Raw genomic sequence first — 25,442 nt, forward strand, 5'->3', positions numbered from 1 at the left:
GCTAATTGCTCTCTCTCAGGCATAGAAGTACATTACTTTTTTAGTGCAGTCAGGTATGCATGGATGTGCCCCTTTCGCACTTGTGTGGAACTCCCCTCTGTTCCCAGGCAGTACAGGCACAGATCTGGAGTCTCATTTCACTTGGTCTCTCTGACTTTTCCTGTAAGGGGTGATAGATATTTAGCAATTAGACAGTCGAAAATGATAATGTTGAGAAAACTTTATGAAGCAGGAGAAAGGTTTGTTTTTAGCAGGTCTGTTCTACTGCTGTTCCGGGTTTCTTTTCTCTCCCACATATTAGTTTGAATGGGGTAAAGCGTGGATAGGTAAATAGTGGTCATGTTTTCAGATGTACTTGGCTGAAAGAACTGATTTCAATCTCAATCACACAACTGAAAGCTTGGCCCAGTGCCACAGATYTGAGAGAAGTGCCCCCATGTACTGGAGCAGAATTTGGCCAAATACTTCACGACTGGTCTCTTGTGAATTGCAAAAGGACTGATTTTTTGGGACTGCACTTTCTTTTATGTCAAGCCAGTATCTAAAAGGATTGATTATCTCTCCTGAAACAATTCAGAAAGCTTTGCCATGCTGTAAAAAGGTGCCTTAACCCTTCATCACCTGATCCTGACAGTCTTAAGCCAAGAATAAGGGAAATCAGAGGTTTTACACCTTTACTCATTCTGGCATTRCTCTAATTGTGAGAGAGGAAGCATTTTACGGTAAGGGCTTCTCTTGCTTGCTATCATGCAGCTCTAATAAATGATGTTCACTTCTGAATAATAAAATCTTTCTTTTCCTTTGCTGTGTTTTCTTTATATTGTCTGCATATATGTTGTATTTTTGTTTTCTCAAAGGATTTGTTAGGTCTGTTCCTCCATAAATAGTGTAAAATCTCTTCTGCCTACTCGCAAGTTCGAAAGTTGAACTCCTCCTCTTTTTAGAAATAATCTAGATCTGTATGGGTGACTGCTTCAAAAGAGGTCATAGTTTTCCCTCTTAATACTGGTTGCTCTTAGAAGGCAGCATGTTGCTGCTTACRTGGAGATCACATTCCTAAACCTTTGGCTTCCCCAGGATTTGAAATAGTTCCTYAGCATGAATGAAAACCTGCAGAACTCCTCAAATATACCAGTGTGGTGAGAAAGAAGTGGTTCCAATGGGCAGCCACACTTGCTGAGTGCTATGTGTGTCACTGCTGAGTGCTCCAGACCTAGGACCACAGCTTTGCTTGTAATAAACATATTAACATAATAAACATATAGGCATAACCACCTGTCTTGCTCAGCTTTGGTGGGGATCTGTAGCTGGTGGCAGGGAGCCTTGCTGGGGATGTGCCTTGCTTGCTACAAAGTGGGGAAATGGGATATTCTGCAAAATGCATTCTTGCTCAGGATCTTTCCATGAAGAGACTCAGACCTGATGAGATTCAGTAGGAAAGATACACAATATACAAACCRGTATCTATTGGGGTGAAAAATAAAAACAAATACCTGCTCAGCAACCCCCTCTTTTTTCACCTGGCAATTGATTTCCTTTCCCTGCACATAGAATATGAAGCCAATGTCTTGTGTTTTCTGCAGGGCAGGAGGACTTGGTTGTTCTGCAGCTTCTCTGCTTTACTGTCTTTTGTCCTTTATTCGGCTGCAGGCAGAAGYTGAGGTAGGTTTAAACCCTTAGCCCAGGAACATGCTCACATGTTTGCAGCATATCCACATTCTGCTTTTGAACTTGCTGGCTTGCTCCAAACTGAAGTGCCATCCCTGGTATTTCTTTAGACCCTGCTGAGGGGGCTCCTAAAGCATATTCCTGTTTTTCATGTGTTCTCAATCTGAATGCACAGACAGTGGAAAGAGGAAAAGTTGACCTCCTCCGGGTGCTAATGAATAGTCAGTGTGTCACAAGTGAGCATTCTGTGCAGTTACCTTCATTAGGGAAGAGGRCTATCACGTTAACTCTTGCCATGCTGTGGGATAGGAAAAAACAGGAGTGAATCCCACCCTAGCAAGGCAGGATGTGTCCCTGAAAGGAAACTGTCTGTGTCATCAGAAAGGTACAATGTCTATGAATTCAGYTTTACCCACAAGTTCATGATTCAGTTTTTGACAAAGAAAAATGAACAGAATAACTTCTTTTTGTCCAGAACTGGCTTCACCTAATTTAATCTTGTTGGCAAAGTCATTTTTGAGCCATGACATGCTGCTCTCGGCAGCATTCAGTTGTCTAAACATAGCTACCTGCTGCTACTCGACACCTTCTGTGGTATCCTGCTTGGCTGCTGGCCATGAGTCATCTCTGCCAACTTCATTGCAGTATCTTGGATATCTGAGGGCACCTCAGACAGTGCCAGCACCACATTCAGGTAAGAAGAACTGGGACTAACATCTTGGAACAAAGGGAGACAAGAATAAATAGGCTTGGTAACTCTCTAGGTACCATCACTGCCACTTGAGGTATCTTCTGGGCATAACCTATACATTCTGGAAGCATTATAGCTGCTTGAGGCTTGCACAGCTTCTGCTGTGGATTTGGATTGGAACAGCACAAAAGTGCAAAGCCTCCCCCAAATCCTTCCCTCTCTTTGGAGCTACCCTTCTGCAGCCCCTGGACAGTGTGTGGAGCTCCCTCCAAGCACGGGCTGTGCAGGAACTAGAGTCCTGGCAGTAAGTGACTTAGTGGAGTGTGTAACATATGCAGGGTCCCTGCGGGCTCATTGGAACTATCTGTTTTTTAATTAACGTGTGATAAGACGGCACAATATCATCAAGGGTTTCTTGTAGCTTTTTTCTAGCGAGTTCAGTGCTGCTCCTTACAGCAGTCTCCATACATCTTCTGTAGCGTGGTGGAATCAGTGCCTTGGAGGATTTCTTTTTTATTCTAGCTGCCAGACAGCTATAGACCGATTAATCTACAAGTATGCACATTTGGGGATGATATTCTCCAGTGACTCAGCAATGTAACAGATGGCAAAATATTTCATATTTATTTCCTTTCCATTTCTATATTGGAAATGAACCCAGACATTTTATTTTTTTGACGGTCAGACAACATCTGTTGAGAACACTATCAGCTGAATTACAACCTCTYTGGCAGGTAGTTGGGCAGACAGCATGAATTAATTTTAGCTATCCTGTATGTGGTTAAATGCCTTTCTCTACTACATTGTTTTCGTTACAAGGGCTGGATTTATGGATGCTGACTAGCTTTACATTTGTATCCCTGAGAGTTTAAGTCTAGTCATACGAAGAATCAATGCATTAAGGGCGATGCTGTGCGTTAAGCTGCAATACCACGGGATTTATTTGGGCTCATTCCTTAACCCAGACCAATTTAAAGAAGGGTTATTTTGGAGGGGCCTGGCCAGTGGCTTGGAGGCAGTGCATTCTGCTGCCATGGAAGGGACTCAAGTGTGGGAGTGACTTTGAGGACTGCAGTCCCAGGAGCTGGTATAACCCAGACATATCACAGTCTGAGTTATCCGAGACAAGTGAGAGACTGCCAAGTGCTCTCTCTCCTGGAGCAACCAGCATCCGAGGCTTCTGGCAGTTCTCAAACAGTTCTTTTTTTCCTGGGGAAGTGAGTGTGGAAGCTGTGGCCTTCCATGCCGAGAGGATGAGGGGTCTGAAAACATGAGGAAGCAAGAGTCGGGGGAAAGGATTTGGCATTTTTCTGCTAAAATATAAGCTCACTTAGCAGCAGAACTAGCGATTTCTTCCAAGCTTGTTGTCTTGTATTTCATATTCCTTAGCTCAGTACTTTGCTATACTCCTGAGCAGCCTTCCCACTGCTAACTTCTTCCACACTACAGTCATTTCTCCCTCTGGCCCCGTTCCCTCTTCTCAGTACCATAAGTTCCCTCATGCTTTTGCTGATGGGCAAGACATGAGGGCTGCTGAGGAGATCACAGAATYACAGAATCACAGAATATTCAAGGTTGGAAGGGACCTCTAGAGATCATCTAGTCCAACCCCCTGCTCCAGCAGGGACACCCAGAGCACGGGGCACAGGGCGGCATCCAGGCGGGTTTGGAGACCTCCAGAGAAGGAGACTCCACAACCTCCCTGGGCAGCCTGTGCCAGGGCTCTGGCACCCTCACAGCAAAGAAGTTCCTCCTCACCTGGAGATGGAACTGCCTGTGTTTCAGCTTATGCCCATAAATACATATGTGATGAGATACATATGTGTGCATTACCTAAAGAGCACAAGGCTATGGACTGGCCATGAGCTACCAGAGGTTTGAACAACAGCTGATTCTCCTTGCATTTCCTTCAGGCATTTCTGACTTTTGGGAAATATACATGAATATCCTCTGAGATGTCTATTTGTCTGTCAAATGTGCCTGGAAAGTGAGAGGTGAGAGGTGTTTGAGGCTCAGGGACAGCATCACTGCAAGACTCGGAGCCTCAGGTGAGAATTGGTAGGTAGCACTGTTGTTTGGTTACCATGGGATGGGCAGAATATAAAATGACATATTAAAGATATATTTGCATAATGATTTAAGCATTTTCAAATGTTAAGTTAGGCCCTGCCATTGAGAAAGTAGCACACTARATTTTTACATCTGTAAGCCTTTGTAAAAATGTCAAATATATATTCTGTGTTTTTTTTCTAGTCTTACTAAACCCATACAAACACATACTACAGTTGAGTTTGAATTTTATCATGAATGACATTCCATTCTGGTATTTTTTGATTAATCACATTCAAGTCTGGCAAATTCCTTCTGTTAGTGAACCTGAGCTTTATTGATTAGTGAAGTGTTACTTGTGTTGGAAAAGTGTTTTAGAAATAAAGGAGCACTTTTGGCCTTAGGTTCTCTTCTAGGCAAACTGKGTAACATCCATTTGGTTGTTGTTTATTACAGTTCTTTAACAGTCCTTCTTTTGCTGTTATGTTATTAAGCTATGAAGATTTTAAGATCAAGGGCAGTGTTCCTTTTAACCAGGGAATACTGTACGGCTTAAATGCTTCAAAACAAGGAAGTCTGGCCAAGTTCAAGAATATTTGTAACCCCTATGCTTCCTGAATGCCTGCTGAAACGATCTGTCTATGAATCTCTTGCTGATTGAAAACCGTGTGGGGTAAAATTTTCCTTCATATCTATGTTGCTTAGCAGTCCAACCCACATATCTAAGGGTGCAAAACCAAATCGTGTCTTCAATAAGTTTACCATTTCTTTTCTGAAACCTTTGAGGAACAGCACACTGCCCTTAATATAATGGAAGTAATGGAAGTGAGGTCTTCATGGCATCTTTACTTCCCTGACCGTGGTCAGGTACCAAGTCCCAAATCTGTCACAGGAAGCAGTGGGGTGACTGCTAAATGAAATACCATATACTTTCTTATATGCTTAATTATAAGTAGAACTTTTACTTTTTTTCTAGGTCTCTAATAAAAAGCTGTAAAGTAAAATCATTTTATAAATATGTGTGTGTGCGTATATATATATATAAACAGTTACAAGGCTGTTTTAAGGCTTTCTGTACCCCAGAAAGAGATAGGAAATCTTTTAGAGGCCGGAAATATTTAGCAACTGGAAAGAATGGGCATGCAGTTAATTCAATAACCAAAGTAATCTTGCAAGATTTAAAGAGCTAGTTATAACAAAAACATGCATAGAAAAGCTGCATAATATAAAATCCAAACTGCATCAGCCATGTAGTCTGCCTAAACCTGCCTTGTCTTCCACAGGAGATCARTAAAGCTACAAGACTTAGCATTAATTTGATTGTGTCATCAAAACTAACAGTGAAAACTACTGTGGACTAGGGGAGTGACTTCAGAAGCATGTCCTTTTAATTACCCTCCTCATTATCCCCTAGCTAAGCTCCAAGCGAAGGAGAAGTCTCAAGAGGAATAGAGTTCTTGCTCAATGTGAAAGAAATTAAGCAGACATTCTTCCATCATTTGAGACCATCAAAACTCCTCTCATGGCAAAGCTTGCCTACCGCCTCCTGTTTCTGTATTTATTTAAAGTGAGCAAAGGCAAACAGTAGTTTGGGAAAACACATGGGAAATAATTGTTCTTGTGGATCTTTTTGACAGGGAGAGATGCTTTCTGAGCCATTGGGAACGTGAAACATTTCTTTGATTAGATGTGAGCTTGATGGCTGTTCCCAGCTCACCTGTAAGAAGACTGCAGTTTCCTGACCCCTGAACATAGCTGAGGTAAAACTGTTTTGAGGATGTGCCCCTTTCTGTAAATGAAGAGCCCATGTTTTGCATTCATTCTCTTATCCCTCCGTATCACTTTGGAGAGATATAGGTGCAATCTCTGTGGGCTGTCTCCCACAAGTAGGGGTGAAGCAACGTAAAGCAAAGGCACAGGGAAGGTTGTGACAAGGAACGGAAGGCATCACAGATACACAATTCCTCAGATATCACAGATACACARTTCCTCAGATAAGAAGGCAAGTGAAACAGAAACCAGTATCTGTTAGATTCTTCTAAGGGCACCTAGCTACAGTAAACTGGATGTTAATGTTGCAATTTGGAAGCAAAAAAAACAGAAAATAAAAACAGTGGCTGAGCACAAGCAAGGTGGGAGCTGATGAGTGATCAACAGGACTTTCTCTTGTCAAGTAAGAYATTACCCATCTATATTTCATCTGTATTGTTTTGTAATTCTATTTTGTTTAATCTTATGTTAAATTAATACATCCTGTTGAGAAGAGTTGTCTGATATCTTACATATTATTATTGACTTACCAGTATTTAGCATGTGTTTAAAAGTCAGTATTAGAAATGTATGAAATATGAAAATGCTTAGAATTTCCCTTTCACTTCCACTTTAAGTATTTTGTAAAACTATAAGTACTTCCCCTATACTTTTCAGTCATTTGTGTGCTACTTTATATGTTAAATGACATCTTTGATGCATTTGAAGTTGTTGCCCCTTTAGTTTTGCTAATACTGAATATTAGTTTTGCTAATACTGAATATTTGCTGAGCAGCAAATCCTTGCTGAAGATTTGCCATCATTTTACTATGTGATTTTTGTCCTAGTATTTCTCCAACCTTGGGTGAATCCCAGCAGTCAACTCATGAGGTATTTACTAGGTGGGCTTAGTATTCCTAGAGCAAGGAATCAGGCTGCAAAYAGACTTGACTTTTTTTACGAGTATATGTGCATTTGTCCTGTTTTTCTCTACTACAGCTTGAGATGTCCTTGTGTTAGGACATRATTTCCTTTATAATGTTCTGGTGAGTTGCTGTGAACCAAATTATTGTGTTGCAAATTCAATAACCTGCCTTGAGGATCAGTTAGCAAGAAATACAGTGCTTTGTTCCATAAAGGACCAAAATCTTGTTAAACTTAATAGCCTCAGTAACATCCTCAGTAACAAAGCAAGGATGGCAATGAAAGTTCTAAAAATTACAGATGGTTTGCTTTTAATCAGCTTTGAAAAATTTGATTTAATTTGGAATGTGGTTCGCAGATGATCATCTTGCTTTTTGTAACACAAAAAGTTTGTTCATAAGGTGAAAACGCACTGTCTGCCAAGATTCAGGTTGGAGCATGTTTTTATGGCTATCTAATAAACTCTGAAAATAGGGGTTTATAATGGAAACGCTGACTGACTCCTTACTCTAACAAGGCTAGCGGATGCCGCTGTAATGTACTGTGTAATTTATAGGAGTCACCTGTTAAGCCATCTGGGACAGCAAGTTTCCCAACTTCTAAAATGTTTGTAACTTGATTAACCTATGAACTTCATTTTACAATGATACCAAATACAGCCTATGCCAGCCTATCATATTCCTGGGCAGCTGTTCCATATTTAYGCAAGACAGTTAAAAAGAACCTTTTTAATTAGCCAGAAATAAGTCGTGGTGGAGGTTAAAAAGGTGATGTTAGGGCTTTGATTTATTGTTTATAGGTGTCATATGGAATGAGACCTGGGGTATAATAAAAGATTCTGGTGTTACTCTTCAGCTAGGAAAAGTGTTTTTTAAAAGGAGGCTTGGGACTCCTAAAAATTGGCTATGGTATGTTAGCCCAGGGAGACTTCCACAGTCTGGAATAGTGAACAGAAGAGAGATTACCGGAGAGGGAAGAATGACCAAAAATCGTGGGGTGTCACTTACAGGCATCACCTGGAAAACCTCTAGCCATGGGTTTCTGGGAATAGTGGTGTCTCTTGGAGGTGCAAATACTTGTATTTCATGTGCAAATGAGTGAGCAATGAGAAGCATCCATAGTTCATCTCGGTTTTATTTTTAATTTTTTCCCCAAGTGTTTTTTTTCTTGTCTGTAATCATTTCCCAGGTTTCTTTTTCAGTGACATGCTAATTTTAGCAAACAGGTGGCTGAGAGCAGCATTTGCAAGTCGGTTGATTTAGCATGGAGTGTTGCATCTATTTTTTTAAAGCAGGCCCTTTTCTTGCACATGCTGTAAAACGAAGATGCTGAAGTGGTCATTAATGATACTGTACATGGGAATCAGAGGAATGCTCATCTTTTTTCCCACATTGCAATTGGAGTACTTAACATTTTGCACTCCCGTTGAAGTGTCTATGAATGCAACTTGACATTTTCACCCTGACTGTTGCACGCTGTTGCTCAATAGTCTTATACAGATGCTAACATCCAGCAAACATCCAGCTAGCAGTAGTCTTCAGACAGCTCTGCGGATGAGCTTTGCCCTTGTAGTAGAGCCAGAGCTGTCTGGACAGGCAGTCGGAGACTGCAGAGCTGCTTCCTATGGGAATCAAGAGCATCACAGGCCTCAGCACTTTCCAGGCCACATGTAAGGCACGTCTCCCAGCTTCGTCCTCCCTGAGTATGTGCACAGCAGATGAAATGTGGAGGAAAAATAAATCTGAATGTGAAGACCCACACAAGGAAGCTCCAGTCCTGCTCACGCAGCCCTCCACCCTCTGGGAGCAGGTGAGAAAAACCTGCGAAATGCAGAGTGATCCCATAGCTGCTTATGTATTTTTCAGAATGACATGCTATATGAACGTACATAATACAGCATTAATTGGAATATTTGATGCTGGAAAATATGTGAGGATTTTGGAGCCATAGTGAACTCACTGCTGCAGATTAGCTCTCAGTGTGATGCTATGAAAAATAGTGTATTAATTAAATGTAGGGAGATGATATCCCCTTACCATATAGTCTATATGACTGGAAAATTGTGCTGTCCTCGTACTATCCTTATACTTTTCTGGACTGAGATACTTAGAGGGAGTATAGAGACATGCCATTTACATGATTGGAAGCTTGTTGTGAATATATAATGGAGAGGTCGGATTTTTCACAAGTCAAAAATACAGGGCATGCAAGGACTCTACCCTCCCAAGAAAAGGCAGAGCAAAATCTACTGGATGCAAATTGATACCAGACCAACACAGCAGAGAAATGATTCTGTTCACTTTAAAAATGGACCATATATAGCTTCAGGAATGTTTTGCTTAAAGTATTGTTCACCCCTTTTTCTGTAAGTTTATTAAAAGGAAAGAGAATGCATCTAATAGCAGTTAAAGAACATATCTTGCTCAAAAGATGTTTTTCATCATGCAGCAGTTTTCACCATGCTCCTCACTGAGGGGAACTGGGATTTATTTATTTTGCCAGATAAAAATATTGAACTAATAGTAGGCAATTTTATATGACTTCATATTTTCAGAAACGAATTCATTTACAAATCAGATCCAATCACACCTCAGGATACAATAATAAAATCCAGATTTGCATGCCACTAGAGATAAGTTCTAGCAAAATCACAGACTTCAGAAAGTAATTAAAGTATATGCTGTATACAATATATGTGACTTAAAAATTTCCCTTTTGCACAATATAAGCAATATCCAGAGAGGGTGTGGGGTTTTGGTAGACCGGTTGAATAACATTAATAAAAAGTGGACTAGATTGTAGCTTTGGGCTCAGTCCAGCACAAGGACTGTTGCATAAACTTTACTGCATCCCAGGAGCAGCCCTGGGAGATGCCTGACTTTAGTGTTGCAGAAAAACATATCTCAATATCTGCTCGGCCTGGCAGGCTGATTGCCACCTGTGCTAACCTTTCCCAGGTGGACAGAGCATCCGTGCAACTGTGACGTTGCAGTAAGTCTGCAAATACATGYGTATTTGGGACATACACTACAGCCACTGGAGCTAATGCACCTCTAGATTCTTTCCCAGCCTAGCAAATGACTGGTGCCCAGGGACTGAGAAGGCACAGACTAACTACTAAAGCAGTTTTTGCCAGCGGGATGGTGCGAGCAGAATATTCTAGCTAAATTCTAGATAAAGCAGAATGCAGATTTTGTTGCCCATGCTGAGCTAAATCCATAGACTTTGGCTCAGACCACCCCCGGCATCCCAGAGGTCTATGTGTTTGGTTGCTCATTTGGCCAAGGATTGTGATTACTCCTGGGTGACCAGCAGAGCTTTGGCGTGCCTGGTGAGCTGGTCCTCTATGCCGTGCCGTGTTCTCCCCTTCTCCTCAGCAGAACTGATGTCATCCCTATCAGGCAGCATGTGAATGGTGTGGGGGCCATAGGGACAATCAACTGCCCATACTATTAAACTAGTTTTTCCTGTTGTTGTGTATCTTTGGRGAACAGGGCATGTGCTTTGCTCTATGCCACGTGCAGCTCTCGCAGGTGTGATGCTAGTTTGTTSTCAGAGATCCCCACCAGGGATGAAGGTACAACTGGAGAAGTGGAGACATGGATCTGCCTCTAGAGAGGGGTACATTTGGCCTGCTTCTTCCATTTAGACTCTACTTCCCAAACTGAAGGTGAGACATTGCCTCCTAAAATATGGGTGTAACAGCAGTGAGATGAGTCATCTTCAGGAGGTGGAGGTCCCCCTTCCTCTCCAAGCCTAGAAAAGTAGCTCAGACCTGGCAGCTGACTCGCTGGCTTGAAGTTTCAAGGTTCAAGAGGAGGCAAATTCCTGTGAAATAGGAAGAGTCTTGAAAAGGGCGACTTACCCATGGATAGAGATATCCTTGCTGTTAAATGTGTTTTATGTAGTCTCTAGTGTTCTAGTTTTGGCTACAAGTTGAAGTCCTTGTTCATGACACAAAATTTTGTCTATCTTGTTGGACTGTGTCTCAAAGCATCCTCGTGACCTTGTCCCTCAACGGGCTGGCTGGCCGCAGGACTGGCAGCTGCGCAGAGCCCAGTGGAGCCCAGGAGGCTCTGGTGTCCCCTGCCAGGGGGGTGGGCTCGTGTTCACCTTCTGAAATTTCCCTGCTGTTTTAAAATATGAGCATCTGCTAAACTGAGAGTAATTCTGTCCTAGAGGTTACAAATTGCTGCTAGCAGCTAGTTTTTCACATCGGTCTGCATGCCACCTACATACTACTGCTACAAAATATGACCCTCACCAATTGTTTTAAGCGTATTTATACCAGAAGTGTTTATCAGACATTTCAGCTTTTTTTTCTCTGATGCTTTTTCATATTATTATTATAAAAAATATCCATAGGAAAAGATAAAGAATTTCCTGTTAAGAAAAATGGAATAAAATATTTATTTTCAGGCCTCATTAATCACTACAGTTCCTGTGCCTCTGGAGATCTGTGGTTTCATCCTCCCTAGTGGTCCAGGYTCCTGAACAGACTGTATCTCCTGGAAGGAGCAGAAGCCTATTTGTGTCTTGGTCCTGTTACTCTGCACTCTGAATTACTGGACCCATGGCTTGCTGAGTTTCTTTGGAGACCTCTGCTTTGTCCTGTCAATTCTGCTTGTTTTGTAACAAGCTTTTTATCAAATTAGATCCTCATTGCCAGCAACTTCTTTCTTTCCCATATGTTGCTCTCCTTTCCCTTCCTGATCAGTCTGTTGTTTTTCATGGTTGATTAAGTAATTGACGCATTACCAAAATCAGAAATCTCCTCTTTGATGTTATAGAGGCTGAAAGAGAGACTGCATCAATCAATTTTTTTTTTTTTTTTAGTGATTATTTTCTTAGTGCCTTTCTAAGCAATATAGTGCTTTCTAACAGACTCTTGAAATATGGATAATGTTAGTCACAGTTTTGGGGGAAAAGAAGTATCTCCCCATCTCTTTCAGATTTTTCCCGGAGGTCTATTTATTTAGGTCTGAGCTTTGCCAGACCACTTGATGCTTCTGGTAACACACAAAGGCAGTTACAGTGTATTAACTGAGCCAGAGATATATTCTGAAGYAATTAAATGCAGAGCACTGATGCAGAAAACTAGTGTAAAATTAGTGTAAAATTGCAATAACCACTATGCTGAGTCTTGAATGTGGGGGAAGTTGGAGTGTGGAAAAAAAAAAAGGAAAAAGGAAAAAAAGAAAGATTATGTTTAAGTCACAGGCCTGGAAGTTAAAAGGCCAGTGTTTGGTTCTAGTTCTGTGTGACCCTGAGCAACTCACTTCACTTTCACTCCTCACTTGTAAAATAAGGGGAATCACTGTCTACTAAAAATGGGTAAATGTATCAGTTCTTATAAATTACTCCTAAGTCCCGTGGTATAAAAGGCACTGACACTGCAAAGTGCTATTAACACTTTTTTATCTTAGAAGGCTCTAGAAGGAAGCTCTAACTTGCTTACTTATTTTGGAGAAGAGTCTTACAGTAAAATCAGTTGTTCCTTAGCTTTAGGCAGAACTTTACCTTTCTTGATTCCTTTCACATCCAAAGCAATCTCACTGTATTCTTTGGCTTATGGCAAGATCTTCCCTCCCTTCAACCCTCAGTCCTCCTTCCTGGGCCTAGGCTGCTCTACTGGGCAGGCTGTAAGACAAAACGATTGTCGTGAAACAAGGCTTAAGAAGCAGCCTCAGCAAGGCCTTGGTGGGGCAGGTCTCACATGACAATGTGCCCTGTGAGTTGTCCTTGAGGTCACCAAAGTGGGTGACACCTAGGGTTTCGTCCAGGGGGTTTATATAAGTAAATCTTGGGGGAGGAGGCTCTGAATGTTACAGGTTTAGAAAGAATCTGTTGGTGTCTGATAAAAAAAAAACAGACTAGGTCATTGTTTATTTGCATTCTGCTATCAAATATAAATAGTTWGCTCATTTTCATTGGCATTTGTTAAAGTCTGTGGGTTAAGAAACATTTTTTTGGTTAGTGTTTTATTGTATAAAATATGTCCCATGGGAAAGACAAATTCCAATCTTGCATGTCCATGTTAGACTCTGGAAGTGGCAGAAAAAAGAGTGCAAGAAAGAGGGAAAAAATAAAAAGCTAATACTAGAGGTACTTTGTCTTGGAGAGTCTTTGCTTCTGCCACATAGAAGAAGCAGATTCTTCTGAGAAATGGTGGGAGCCAACAAAAACAGAAACAGCTCTGAACAGGCAAGCTCTGTTGCAGAAGTTGCAGTAGAGCCAAACCAGGCATTTGCTGCAAAGCTTGTAGGGTATATCTGCCACTGGGGTGAGAGGCACACGGAGAAAGCAGGAGAAATTGGGGCAGGGAGATCAAGGAGAGTCAACTACAGATGACCCATTTTTGGATAGCCCAGGTCAAAMCAAACCAATTCCTGGAAGGAAGGTGAACTGATGCAGCAAATCRTTATACAGATGAATCCTTACATGGCAAGCTAATGCCCTTTTTCTCATTTTTTTTTTTACTAAGCACATAGTCATCTTGAATCATCCTTTCACCAGCATTAACATTTTCTGTGAACATCTGGAAAGTGGAAGAGATCTGATTAACCAGGGACAGCTTGATTCTATTTTATTTCCCAGAGCAGAAATGTCAATAGATGCTGCTGTCAATATTGTTATGGAGAATGTGTAGACATCCAGCTTTTGCCTCTCTTGATGCCAGAACCCCCTAGACTGTTTTGACCCCCTTTCCCTAGGGAGGAACTGCCTACAAAGAGACACCACTGCAGCAAAGCATGGGGAGAAGGAGGAAAAAGGAGACAATGACTGTAGAGATTGCCTGGGAGACTGAGGGGATGGGGACATGCAGCAGGTTAAAAGGCCAAGGGCAAAGGGAATGGCATCAGAAACAAAAAATTCTCGAAAAGCATCCAACATTTAAGAAACAATGAAACCATGCTGATGAGAGTGGGAATAAGTACCCAAAAGGAGTAAATAAAGGAAGATTAGAAAGAAGGATGGTGGGGTGGAGGAAGGAGAAAAAAACCCACAACATATTAAAGCCAGAGAAAGTGAAGAAACAAGATGGAAAGGGCATAGAAGGAGGAACAACTCAAATTGCTGTCTGTGAGTAGAGGAGGAGATGAGCCCACTAACAAGAGGAGCAAAGTGGTGGGATGAGCTGCGTATGGGGAGAGGAGGATACAGCTGTGGTGGTTCAGTGAGAGGGCTGTCTTTTGTAGGACCCTGCTCTGGCAAAATTCAATGGGAGCTTGATTTTACCCATCAGTGAGAGTCCTGAGATTTAACCTCATAACATGTTGATATTACACAGCTGTCAAATTGTGTAATTTGCATTTATATAACCCCTGTTATTCCAATCTGGACTAAGAAAAGACTGCACTGTGCCAAAAGGTTCCCTATTTGAACATGATGAAATATTACCTCACTAGCACTACATGTGCTATGAACAACTTTAATTAATTAGTTGGGAGTCCAAAGGTTAAGCACACATGGATTATCCAGTATAATTTGGAGGGGGGAGGGCATTTGTACAGAATAATCAATCTAGGGTTTCCAATGGGATTGTTTCTTCCTCCATGCCTCAAAGAGCTCCTTGCCACTTGTTTGAAGCTGGGCTGAGATGCATCTATCCTGTTGCAAACACAGATATTGCAGGGGGCAGATAGAGCCCCATCGCAAAACCATCATGTGATTTGTTTTTTTGCTTGTGGAGATTCTTGGGGACTGTTTCAAGAAAACACTGGTGATTTATTCCCAGAACCATGTGGGAAAAAAAAGTTAGCATGGGATTGTAAAATCACTGTGGTGCATGGACAGCTGGAACTCAGGGCAGTCTTTGGTGCCTGTCTTTCWGGGACTGACAGCTTTTTGGGTACAGGAAGATAAGAGAGCTCAATGCCATGTGCAGATAAGTGATGCAGTTGTGACTGTAGAGCCCTTTCCGTGCTGGAAAGATGACTGGAGAATCTTCTACCTGATTATTGGCATATTTTCATGCAATTTTCTCTTTATACTCCTGCAGTGTCTGGGGTCTGTGTTGCTGCACTCAGTACAAAGCTATAGAGAAAACAAAGCGTCCTCCCCAGAAAGATTAGATTTTCCATGATTTATTTAAGAGAGAGCAGTGATTCATTTACTCCGTTCTGGTTCTTTGCCCCCTGCTACCCACTTGTGAAATGTTTATGTGAGCTTCTCTCTGCTAGCTCATACTTATTTAGCAATTATTTAAACTTTGAAAACTAATCCTTTCTTTCACTTATGGATTTCCAGTAGTGTTTCTCACATGTTTCTCCTTAACTATTTCTCTTTGTAAGAGTCTAAATCTGTATAAGAGGTTCTGTAAATGTCTAAGGCATTCCCAGGGGCAAAGCTTTATGAATCTGTTAGAAGAGAAGGTGTTGGCCCTCTTTCGCCTCACATTGAAGTGATGTGAGCACCATCTCAGGACACAGGAGACCTGGAAACTCTAAGTCACAGCTCTCACCTCTCAACTGATTCTCCTAAACAACCTTTCAGGTTTTATCAGCCCGCCAGAGGATGTTTTAATCTGTATAAACACACATTTGTTGGAGCAGGGACTGGAGTCTGGGTATTTTCTCTCACTAACGATGAAGCTACCAAGTCCCATGCTGCATATCATGAAGATTTAGAAAAGCAAAGGAGCTCCTTTGGAAGCAGTGGGGCAATCCTGCTGCAGATGTGTGACAGAAGGATGCAATGAAGCACTTGCCTGGGCAGCAGCAAACACCAGTGCAGAACTGCTCCCTGCTTGACGCGCGGCCAGGATTTGATGAAGAGTAGGGCATCTATAAAAGGAGATCCAGAAGATTTCTCCTTCTATATTGTATATACTTGCATTTAAGGTCTTTATTTTTTAGCAGAAAAGGGCATAAATTCCCTCAACTAGCTGAGGTATTTGAATCTGACTGCCGCATGCCAGGTGAGACTTAGCCTACCGAGTATGAAGTAACAGAGAAGAGGCAGCTTCTCAAACCCATGGGCTACCTGGAGATCATTGATGCGACCTGCTCCTGGAAAAAGGGTAACTTGGTTGTGTGCAGTCACATTCCCCGTCGAAACCTGGCTCCATGGCACTTCCCTGAGAGCACCACAGCAGTCTCATCTGAAGGGGAGGCATGCACAGGTAAAAGTAAGGACATGTGGACAAGTAGCTTGCTAAAGAGGGCTGGAGAAATTTATGTAGATGGACTTTCCACTTCTATATTGGGCAGCCTAGCACAGTTGAGGTCACTTTATTCGTGATTAATTTTATTCACTTTTATTATGATAGAGTATGCTTTTTTTCTCCTCTCCCTTTTAAAATCTGCTTAGTTCCCCATTAATTTTGAAAGCTTCTTTGTGTGCTTGAAGTCAAGTGTACCCTTTAATATTTTCTAAATCAGGCATACTCAGCACCTTCCGTGACCAAGCTCTAACATGGAAACAGATGGAAATGGTAAAATACAAACATTATCCCAGTCCTTCTGAGTTTTGCATTATCATCATGACTGTATATTTCTATGAAACAGCCATAAGCAAAGGGATGCATTTGTCATTCTGCTTATTCTTTGCTTCTCAGTGTAGGAAACTTTTCGGAAGTAGGTGTCCAAGGAAGATTGCATTTGATGGATTTACTCCAGAAATTTTGCCAAGGTAAATTTCAAAAGTGAAGTCATAATTTTCACATGAAATCTCAGGTATAGAAAACTTTCTAAAAGCTTCACTGCCATTTAAAAGCCAAATAGATGTTTGTGCTRGTTTAATTTAGCTTTGATGATTGACTTAAAGGTGTTTCTCTTTCTGGATATTTTGGGTTGAGGACTGAACAAAATGATTGATAYGGAATGTCTTAATATGATGTATATGTTTATTTGAAAAAATAAAGCATTTAGGACCAGACCCAAGACCAATAGTAAGATATGTGAGATATGCTCACAAGGAGATTTTGTCCCAGCATCTTGATAGAGTGCATCACTCCCTGCGTAGGATAAGCTGGTCCAAAAGTCCTCAAGTCCTGCAGATTTCCTGAGAGACCAAAGGAAAATACATAGAGAGCAGGGTACTGCCACGATGGTTGGCATCAGAGAGTCCTTAATAACCAGTTTTCCCAGCAAAGAGGATCTTCATGTGAAGAGGAGGAGCTTGGGAGYATGCGTGGCTTGGTTTGGATGGCCTTGGTGGAGCTCCCTGCTCTCCTCTCCAGCAAGTTGGGGCATGAAGGTGTGAGAAAGCCCCTGCAAAGCACGATGCAACCGTGAGTGGCTGGCATGCGCAAGCACAGGGCAACAAGAACGGAGAATAATTCCTGCTCTTATACAGCAAGGAAGGGTGTTATCCTTGGGATCTTTCCTGTGAACATCACATCTAATAGTTGCCTCCTGATGGCCTGGAGTAGTTTCTGCTACCCAGGGAAGGTTAGATTTAAATTCACATCCAGGCCACTGTGGTTTTTCAATATGTCTGGCTCCAGGTTTTCTCATATGGCCAAAGGAGAGCTTCTGTGCCCTGGGGAGGGGACTGTCATAGTAAAAGTGACCAAAGTTGGCTTTGCCTGGGGAGGGTCACCATGTCTGTAAGTCCTTCATCTTGCTTGTTTGGACAATGTTCTCTGATTTCCAGGAGTCCAACTAGCTGCTGCAATAGGAATGCAGAGCAGGAGGAGGTAGGTACTGAAATGGGAATCACTTTGAGATAGTCTTTGAAAGTGGCTCTTTTACCTGAATCCTCAGCTTCTGAATATGAACTTGCTAAACAGGAGAAGGACATGAAAATGTGCTTCAAATACGTCATGAGAAACTAAAACATTTTTACTTTTTTTTTTTTTTTTTTTTTTTTTTTTTTTTTTTAACTTACCATTAAATGGGACTGGATGGGAATCCTGAGCACCATTTAATATTTCCCAGGCACTAATATTAAACGATCCAGCAGCTTGTGGTACTTAAGGTTTCAGGAAAAGCAACAAATGACTGCAACTTCTTCTGATCCACATCAACAAGACCGCAAACCACTGATCTCCTAAAATATAGTGCTCTCAGAAACCTTAGTAGACAGCTTTATGAAGGAGCCATAATTTTTCAAAACAAAATGAATGTGGAAAGGACACCTTTTGGCAAATAATTACATCTGTAATGGAAAACATACTGGCTCATTAAACTACACTCTTAATCTTCCTCACTTATTTATCAGCTTTTGATGGAGCAGAGTCTGGGATTTATATTCTGTCCCATGTCCCACAGACCTTTTGTCCAGTAAAAAGGTCATCTGTAAATCTCACATAGGCAAGTGTAACATTTTCCTAACATAACATCATCTCAAAAAGAAGAAAAAAGAAAAAGGCTAGGGGAGGGACAAGGCATGGCATTAAAAGTTAAAAGCTGCTGTAAACCTATGAAAATACATTTGTTCAGCTGAGCTCACATTAAGCTTGATTTGCTTAATTTGGAAACAGTTGAACCTGGGTAATCTTGAGCTTGTAGTGAGAATTATCAATTTAGCATGTATTTGGTGTGCTAAAGGCTGCCCTGTTCTAATTAAAAATCCTCTGTGTTTTTATGGCAGCATTCTGGAGGCTGTCTTGATTTGCTGATGGATGCTGACAGGACTATTAAAGCTGTGAAACAACATCACTTGAACGTGGCACAAAATGAAAGGAAAAGCATTGCCATGCTGCTCCTGGGTGTTATTATCCCGATTAAAATCGGAGCCAAAGTGAAAATCATCCCTGGGCTATGCACTTATTTATTTATTTATCCCTTTAGAATGACTTCATGGTATTGGTAGCTGTGCTTCCCGACAGGAACCCTTAAGGCACTATGATTAAGCAAAGGAGCATTTCTTATTAACCCCTCTAGTTTGTGCCTAGAAATACAGATGAATAGTAACACAGTGTGCTGTGTGTCAGTATGAATATGGAGTAGAGAGAGCTGGAAGAGACCCTGGCTATGGACATTTCCTAACACTGCTGGTTATTAATAACTCTTTTTCAGTGCAGTTTTGAGAAGCACATCGGAGACCTTTGATATTCAATGAGAAACGAGTTACATGGGTAGAATGTGACCTTTATTTTTTCACCCTCAAATTACCCGTGAAAGCTGAAAATGTCTATTTTTCCCTTTATTTACCATGTTTAATAAAATTTTGGAGCCATCCAAATAATGGCTCGACCAGCAAGCAGAGCAGCTGAGCGTGCTGCAATAATAACTCAACTGGGGAGTAGCTGTCCCAGTTGGCCCACATGAAATGTCTCCCCATCCTTTCTGTGTGAGATGGAGGAAGAGAAGGGTTGGAAATGAAGTGGACTTCTTGCAAGAGGTTCAGACAGGGAGTCCATTCCAGCCTTGTAAGGAACAAGAACTAGCTTAGCTTGATAAAAGATGTATAAGTGGGAACAAATGAGTGCTCACTTTCCATGCAGTCAAGATATCGAGCTAAAATTAGCCAAGGCACAAAAGGATGGGAAAGGATGTCTACATGTCAGTGTTGTGAACCTGGTGATAAATCTGGCTGCACCGCCACCACTGGACACTGCTCGTAGGATGTGCATGCCAGGAATGCAAAAGTGCCCAAACTTCACCTATTTAGGAAGAGCCAAGAGGGGAAAGGGCTGGGTAGAACAGGCCGTTATCTCTATCTGCGTCACTGGGCATCCTTTCCCTTCCCTGCTCTCCTCCCCTGCCATGGTTGGCAGTCCAGTTTGGGGAGAGTTGCAATCACAGACCGTGGTGCCCTGGWGTGAAGCGTGACGGCTCGGTCAGTGGCTCCGGTCCCAGCAGCTGTTGGGGTTCCCTGGCCAGGTGCAAATATCCACCAGAAACCGCCCAGCTCCTGCCTGGGCATCTGCTTGAAGCTGGACTGAGCTCCCCTACTGCTCAACATGGGTGGACAATGTTTTTATTCTTATTATCTGCTTAAATAGTGGCTTCCATAGGGGTACTGCATATAGCTTTGGTGGACATTATTAAAGGAGGTTCTGAAAACTAGAGAGGACATAAAGAAATTCAGACCATTCAGGTGGTGTTACCAAAGTAAAAACTGGAGCCTGTCAAAGGCTCCATATGGGAAAGAATCTCAGCATGTTTCTTACAGCCCCGTGCTCTTCAGGCCATTCACATGAGGTTGTAGAAATGATCCTAAACACATTTCTCTGAGAAAGCAAGAGATAGTTCTAATTTACTGATGATACAGATCAAAAATGATGGTGGTGGGTTTCATTAATGCCTCCTGAGACTGTGTCAATGTGGATGATATGATGGCAGTCTCGTTCTGCCAACATTAATATACTGGAGGATTTTCAAGATGTACTAAGTCTTTTAAAACCTAGCATCTGCCACAACTGAACTGTATATTAGAGCTAAACTTAGTGGACTGAAAAGAAATGACAGAACTACATGCCATGATTAGGCTGTAATTAGATTATAACTAGATTATTATGTGCAGATAGAATAAATGTCAAAACGCATACCAAAACGCATACCATGAAAAAGTTGGAAATAACTCTGAAGGTCTCACAAGATTTAAAACAAGTATAAGCCAATAAGATGAAAAAAAAAAGAGAAAAATAATAAGTGTGATTTCTTTAAAAACATTCTATTTGCTATCCAAAAGCCCTTGATGATCAAGGCTTGTTGATCAACTTATATTAATAATTATATTAATAGATTTTTAGTATTCTTCCTATTTATTAGGTCAATATCAAAGTATAAGATAAAAGATCTTCAATGTAATTAAGAAATTAGGATTCCAAAGTCATACTAATAGAAATAAAAAATCACAAGAACAAATGTCCACCAGGGCCACATACAACAAGAAAAAGTTTCGGAAGTTTAGGAGCAAAACGAACCCCGATAATATTGTCCATTGAGAGAATGAAAATGAAAAAAGATGTCAGTTATAATGGAGAAATAACAGAAGTGTTAAATAAATATTTCTGTTATGTATTTGGGGAAATGTCATGTGAATTAGTCATATTAGAAGATGATACTGAAACAATTTTCAGTCCAACAGTTATTTGAGGATGTTAAACAGCAGCTACTAAAGGCYAGGCATTTTAAAATCAGGAGATTCACATAATTTGCATCAAAATATCTCTTTGGATAATTAATGCTATTTTTCAGTATGACTTGGAACAGTTCAAAGTTTTGGAGGACAAAGCAAAAATTAAAGTTATACCTGTATTAAAAGGACTAAAATTGCAGCCTCAGTAATTCTAAGCCTGTCACTTAGAATAAAGTGTCACATTAATAAAGAATGATTAATCCCCAAAACAAACTTTTCAGGAAAACAGCTCTGAAACTCAGGTGATTTTCTGGAGGGGGAGCTGGGGAAGGATCTACAAGTTTTGATTTAATTTTTAATCTACAAGTATTTGATTTAATATTGAGTAATATTTTAGTCAAGAAAACAATTATTCCATTTGGATTAGATGCCATAGTGCCATAATAAATGGGTACTTCAAAAGTCRCCACTTCAAAAGTGTATTTTTTATCAGTGTCCTGCATTTCTTGGTTCTGGTTTATCCATTTTTCTAACTCAAGACCCAAAAGGAAATCTTTACTGGTGTTTGTGGGTGATAAAAGATTAGGGAGTGATAGATAGCAGAGAAAGGTGGTTACTCTGGAAGATGCATTTTCTGGCTCAAGCAAAGGAGCAATGTAACATCCCCRGATGTTACATTTCTGGGGATGCAGAAATGGAGCCTTGAGTACGAGATGAGTGGCTCTGCTTTCTCAGCAATAGCTCTCAAAAGGACACCGTCTTGTTAGGTAATCATACAATTATAGAATCCTTAAGGTTGGAAGGGACCTCAGAGGTCATCTAGTCCAACCCCCCTGCACACAAAGGGTCACCTAGAGCACAGGGCACAGGGCTGCATCCAAGCAGGCATCGAAGATCTCCAGAGGAGACTCCACAACCTCTCTGGGCAGCCTGTTCCAGGGCTCTGTCACCCTCACAGTCAAGAAGTGTTTCCTTAAGTTCCTGTGGAACTTTTGGTGCCTCAGCTTGTGGCTGTTTCCTCTAGTCCTATCGCTGGCCACCACTGAAAAGAGGCCGCCCCCTCCTCTTCACTGCCTCCCTTGAGGTATTTATACACGCTGATCAGGTCCCCCCTTAGCCGCCTCTTCTCCAGGCTGAACAGGTCCAGCTCCCTCAGCCTTTGCTCACAGGGCAGATGTTCCAGGCCCCTGATCATCCTCGTAGCCCTGCGCTGGACTCTCTCCAGCAGCTCCACATCCAATGACACCCTTGAATATACAGACAGGATATCATGTGTAGGTGTACGGAGATCAGAAGGTGTAAAGGAGTAGAAAGCATACCTTCCAGTGAAAGATACAGAGGGTTGGATGTGTTTACTTTAGAAGTTGTCTTTTAACTTATCTTTTCTCATAGAACTGTATAGTGATCATGATATAGTTATGCTGAAGAGATGGACCAATGTTTTGTAAGGAAAGGGCCTTGTCTGTAATGTCTCTTCTTGCAGAAGTTCTAAAATACTACATAAATAAATAAATAAATAAATGGATTTTCCTAGAAAAATCCTAGGAATCAGGATGGCTATAGTCCCATAAGGACTATGGGAATAAAAAGGATAGTTTTGTAATTCATCAGGTGAATGCTGCTCAAGAGTGTGGCTCTCCACCTTTGTCTTTGCTACAAAAGACTTCCTAACATCTTTGCAATCTTCATGGAATTTAATGGAGCTCTGGTGTGCAGCATCTTGTTAACCACACTGAAAAGCTACAAGAAGTCATGAAATAGTTTTCATCTCAAGATCATGCAGTGGAAGTGATCATTATGAAATATGTTAAGTTACAGACCTGCATTTGTAGGGGAACAGTTGAAGGTCATTGCTGGACTGAGACTTGAGACTACTGAAGTACCTGGTAGTGTCAATAAAGTTTTGCTGTAGGGAAGAGTCCTGCATGATCAGAAATAAAAAAAATAGATGTGACTAAATAGCTCTTTCTACATGTTAGGATTTGATATGATTTTTTTTTCTGTGACATGAAATGGTCCTCATGTGCAGATGGTCCTCATATACAAAGAAGACTGGTTAAAACACACTAATGTACCACAGTGTGGTACTGTGAGTCCATGGGAAACCATTTAAAATACGTGATTCATGAAAAAATCTGAAATCAGCTTGTAAAGACATATGTTTAGAGATTAATGATAGAATAATGTAAGTCTTAGGCTCTCTTTAGGAAACAATTTACATCATTATTYTCACTAGACCTACAGGAAGGCTTTTCGCTGCACTGCTTGAGACTTCAACAAGGTGATAATTTAATCTTATAAATAACAGATCTGTTGAAAATATATTCTTTCTCCCCTTTCTCCCCTTTATGCTAGAGTGTCCACGTTATTATCCAAATCGCTGGAAATAATATGTATCTCTACCTCTAAGATATTTCTGTTTTGTGACTTTTTTTTTTTGCTTGTTTTGACTTTGTTTTCATCCCTGCACAAATATGGAGCAGTAGCTTACAAAACTTTTTTTTTTCTCTTTGTAACTTGTTTCCTCCTGTATATCTTTAAAGGAAAGACATTCTCAGTGGATCCAATTCACAGTGGAATAGGACTTGAGGGTGATGCTGGCACCACAGAAAATGAGGTCTTGCTAGGAAATGCAGCCACAGATGCAAGTGAAGACAGGAAGCGCTTTGTGCTCCTATGAGACACTGTGACAACAGTTCAAAGATGCAATATTTTTGTTTAGGCTGAGAGTCCTCCAGTCTCACCTCATTTTAAGAGCTTTACTTTATGATTTAAAACTCGCTTTTGGTGAGAACGTTAAYTTAGTCTCAACACCAGGCGTTCCACCAAAATCACGCACCCGTTACAGAGGAGGGCAGGGAACGCAGAAAAGGTTGTGCTGTGAAACCAGCACCTTGTTGCAAAATTGGAAGTCCAGAATAGTAATTTAACCATGCTCTTTTCAGGCCAGCTCAAGCAAATCAAGCACCGCTTCAGCGAGACCTGGATCTGCCCCAAAGCAGTGGGACAGTCTGTGGCCGGGGCAGGCTGTTTGGGTGGGTTTGTGGTATTTCCACCCCTGTTTCAAAGCTGCACTGGCTGCCTCCTGCCTTGTGTGCCAGCCGCCTTTCCCACATATGCTGGACATGTGTGCGGGGCCACAGATGTGCCCACCTGAGCCTGTCCAGGCGTGCAGTTGGGATGCAATTAGGTGGGCATYCTGGTTTGGTTTCCTGGGAACTGGGAAATGCACTCAGGTGTCATGGGAGCAACGTGCTGAAACTGCATGCTTGTGAATGAAGAGGTACTCAGCGAACTTAGCAAGAAACCATGTAAGTGTCCCTATATGAAGAGTAATCAGCAAAGTGAAACTGCTTTTGAAGATTATTTAGACAGGCCTGAGCTGTGCCCTGCAACACTGAGTTTATAGAAAAGCCCAGCCAGAAAATGCTCTGTACCTAGATATCATAACAAAAGTGACACCCAGGATAGTAAATATTTAATTTCTTTGTCTTCCCATATCCATCCCAGACAGCCAGCTAACTCTAATAATACTTTACGTTATAATACTTCACAAACACAAGCTTGCTGCATTAATATAATTATTTTGATAGATACTTGTGAGTTCATTTTTCACTCTCTGCCCAGTAATGGCTTTCCAATTGCAGGACGAAGTACAGAGAGCTGGCTTTTCGCATGCTGTAAATGTATCAAGCYTAGAAGCCAAAGTAGCTTTTGAAACACTAATAATATCACTCAGTGCCTATATTACTCTTTACATCTTCTGAGTCTTTTACAAACAGCCATCAATGAAGTATGGTAATAGCTTTCTTATTTGTAAACCTGTCTCATTACTCTAGGTGTTTGTGTCTGGGAGAAGAGCACACTGATGCTGCACATGACTAACCCCTGAAACGTAGCTGGAGACGGTTCTGGTTGTCCCTGTATCTCTCACAATAGCAAGTTAGAAATTACATCTTGCAGTTTTGGAGAAAGGATCTTCTCTGCCACAGTGACCTGGGAGCTGAGGGGTGTCCAATGCAGTGAGGTGCTACAGTTCCAGCTGTCAAGGCTGCCTCCTGGCTTCTCCATCCCTCCACTTCACCACCCATTAGGACTACAGGCTCTTTGGGTACTGGCCATTTTTCTTTCCACTTTGAAGGTGTTCATTGAGGCCTTGGTCCATGCTTAGTACTTCTGGAGCTTTCAGGAGTGTAATGTGAGTTGCTATAAATTGGCATCAAAGAGAACTTTTCTGGAAGCTAATCAAGGCAAAACACTTTGCTGGGGCCCTGAGAGGACATCACACATTTCCTAGGGAATGAGACCCTCTGGGGATAGAAGAAGAAAAGGGCAGCAGGAATGGAGAAAAAAAGATGGAGAAAAAGGTTAGGAAATGTGAAGAAAC

Source organism: Nothoprocta perdicaria, unplaced genomic scaffold (assembly GCF_003342845.1).
Source record: "Nothoprocta perdicaria isolate Ctin4 unplaced genomic scaffold, notPer1 scaffold_64, whole genome shotgun sequence".
Taxonomy (NCBI): Eukaryota; Metazoa; Chordata; class Aves; order Tinamiformes; family Tinamidae; genus Nothoprocta; species Nothoprocta perdicaria.